This window comes from Lipotes vexillifer, unplaced genomic scaffold (assembly GCF_000442215.2).
Source record: "Lipotes vexillifer unplaced genomic scaffold, Lipotes_vexillifer_v1.1 scaffold688, whole genome shotgun sequence".
In the NCBI taxonomy this organism is placed as follows: domain Eukaryota; kingdom Metazoa; phylum Chordata; class Mammalia; order Artiodactyla; family Lipotidae; genus Lipotes; species Lipotes vexillifer.
In genome coordinates, this window is record NW_006776111.1 from 44,045 (window position 1) to 47,190 (window position 3,146).

Sequence of the window (3,146 nt, forward strand, 5' to 3'; positions counted from 1 at the left end):
GAGGAAAACATAGGCAGAACACTCTATGACATAAATCACAGCAAGATCCTTTATGACCCACCTCCTAGAGAAATGGAAATAAAAGCAAAAATAAACAAATGGGACCTAATGAAACTTCAAAGCTTTTGCACAGCAAAGGAAACCATAAACAAGATGAAAAGGCAACCCTCAGAATGCAAGAAAATACTGGCAAATGAAGCAACTGACAAAGGATTAATCTGCAAAATTTACAAGCAGCTCAGGCAGCTCAATATAAAAAAAAAAAAACAACCCAATCCAAAAATGGACAGAAGACTTATATAGAAAAATCTCCAAAGAAGACATACAGATTGCCAACAAATACAGGAAAGGATGCTCAACATCACTAATCATAAGAGAAATGCAAATTAAAACTACAATGAGGTATCACCTCACAGCAGTCAGAATGGCCATCATCAAAAAATCTAGAAACAATAAATGCTGGAGAGGGTGTGGAGAAAAGGGAACCCTCTTGCACTGTTGGTGGGAATGTAAATTGATACAGCCACTATGGAGAACAGTATGGAGGTTCCTTAAGAAACTAAAAATAGAACTATCATATGACCCAGAAATCCCACTACTGGGCATATACCCTGAGAAAACCATAATTCAAAAAGAGTCATGTACCACAATGTTCACTGCAGCTCTATTTATAATAGCCAGGACGTGGAAGCAACCTAAGCGTCCATCGACAGATGAATGGATAAAGAAGATGTGGCACATATACACAATGGTGTATTACTCAGCCATCAAAGAAAACAAAATTGAGTTATTTGTAGTGAGGTGGATGGACCTAGAGTCTGTCATACAGAGTGAAGTAAGTCAGAAAGAGAAAAACAAATACCGTATGCTAGCATATATATATGGAATCTAAGGGGAAAAAAAGGTTCTGAAGAACCTAGGGGCAGGACAGGAATAAAGACATAGACGTAGAGAATGGACTTGAGGACATGGGGAGGGGGAAGGGTAAGCTGGAAAGAAGTGAGAGAATGGCATGGACTTATATATACTACCAAATGTAAAACAGATAGCTAGTGGGAAGCAGCCACATAAGCACAGGGAGATCAGCTCGGTGCTTCATGACTACCTAGAGGCGGTGGGATAAGGAGGGTGGGAGGGAGATGTAAGAGGGAGGAGATACAGGATGTATGTATATGTATAGCTGATTCACTTTGTTATAAAGCAGAAACTAATACACCATTGAAAAGCAATTATACTCCAATGAAGATGTTAAAAAAAAAAGATGTCAATACTATTCAAAGTGATCTACAGATTCAATTCTATCTCTACCAAAAAAAAACCAACAACAAACCACAATGAGATATCACCTCCCACCTGTCAGAAAGGCCATCAAGCAAAAGACAATAAATAACAAGTGTTGGTGAGGATGCGGAGAAAAGGGAACCCTTGTGCACCGTTGGTGGGAATGTAAATTGGGCAAGCCACTATGGAGAACAGTATGGAGGTACCTCAAATATTAAAGATAGAACTAGCATATGATCAAGCAATTCCACTAGTAGGTATTTATCTAAATAAAATGAAAATACCAGTTCCACCCGTTATTGCAGCATTTTTTACAATAGCCAAGATATGCAAATCTAAGTGTTCACTGATGGATGAATGACTAAAGATGTGGTATATATATGCAATGGAACAGTACCCAGCCAGAAAAAAGAAAGAAATCTTGCTACTTTCAACAATATGGATGGACCTCAAGAGAATTACACTAAATGAGAAAAAGAAAATACAGTGTGATTTCACTTATGTGTGGAATCTAAAAAAACAAAATAAATGAACAAACAAAATAAAACTCATAGATACAAAGAACATATTGGTGGTTGCTAGAGGGGAAGCGGGGTTGGAGGGTGGGGGAAATGGGTGAAGGGGGTGAATAGGTAGGCTCTCCAGCCTCCTCCAACCATCCACCTGTGGAAGGGCTAGGAGATGCAAAGCTGTGGACGAGGAAAGCTAATCGGCGTGGCCCTAAAAGGGACACGGCTAACCAGTCCTTAAAAACACAAAGTGGAAAGTCTACTAACAGAGACGCTTCTCAATATTGCAAACAAAGGAATAACTAGAAATTGTCCCCTCCTAGCCACAACGAACCAGGAACTAGCGAATTCTAAGGTGCTCTGAAGGGGCTCCAGGGTCACTGCAGCCAGCTCCCACACAACTTCCTTTCCTTCCCTTTTCCCTCATCTCTTGAACGACTTTGGAAACGAATTGCAGAAGATTATATTTTCTAAAAATGTCCACCGAAATATTTTAGTTTTACATGCTTTTCTCGTGAATCTCCCCACTCCCCTAATAAGAGCTGCATTTACGTCTGTTCCCCAGATGTTGAGGGGCGCCTGTCACTGACTTAGTGAGTAGACTGTGGTGGACATGATGCTGAGGAGCCAGGTCAGGACGGGGAACCCAGGTCCATGTGGCCAACCTCCACGCTGTAGGAAAGACCCCCAGAGACCACCCAGAGGGACTTGTGGAGAGGACCCACCGGGTGTGAGAACGAGCCCCCAGGTGGCTCTGGTCCCCACTCTTGAGTCCCACTGGCAGACAGGACAGACAAACCGTTCTGCTGTGCCTTGTCCAAATTCCCAATCCACAGTATCTGTTAAAGTAAGTGGTTGTTTTATGCCACTAAGCTCTGAAGTGATTAGTTACACACCCACAGAAGCTGGCACATTAAATAATCACAGAAATGTCTGTCATTATGTCCACATTGCAGAACTCAACAGCTCAGATAAACAGACCTAACACAAAGGAAAAATAAATCATATCATAAGGTGTATTACAGTCCACAGGAGATACTATCCTAATTGGTTACAGACAGTTTATATAAATTTAAAAGAAGATATCGGCATACGACCGACCTCAGAGATATTGCAGGTTCAATTCCAGACCACCGCAATGAAGCAAATATTGCAATAAAGCGAGTCACATGATTATTTGATTTCCCAGTGCACATAAAAGTTATGTTTACCCTCTACTGTAGTCTGTCAAGTGTGCAACAGCAGTATGTCTAAAAAAACAATGTACATACCTTAATTAAAAATACTTCATTGCTAAAAAATGCTCACCATCATCTGATGATGCGGGGTTGCCAGAAACCTCCAATTTATTAAAAA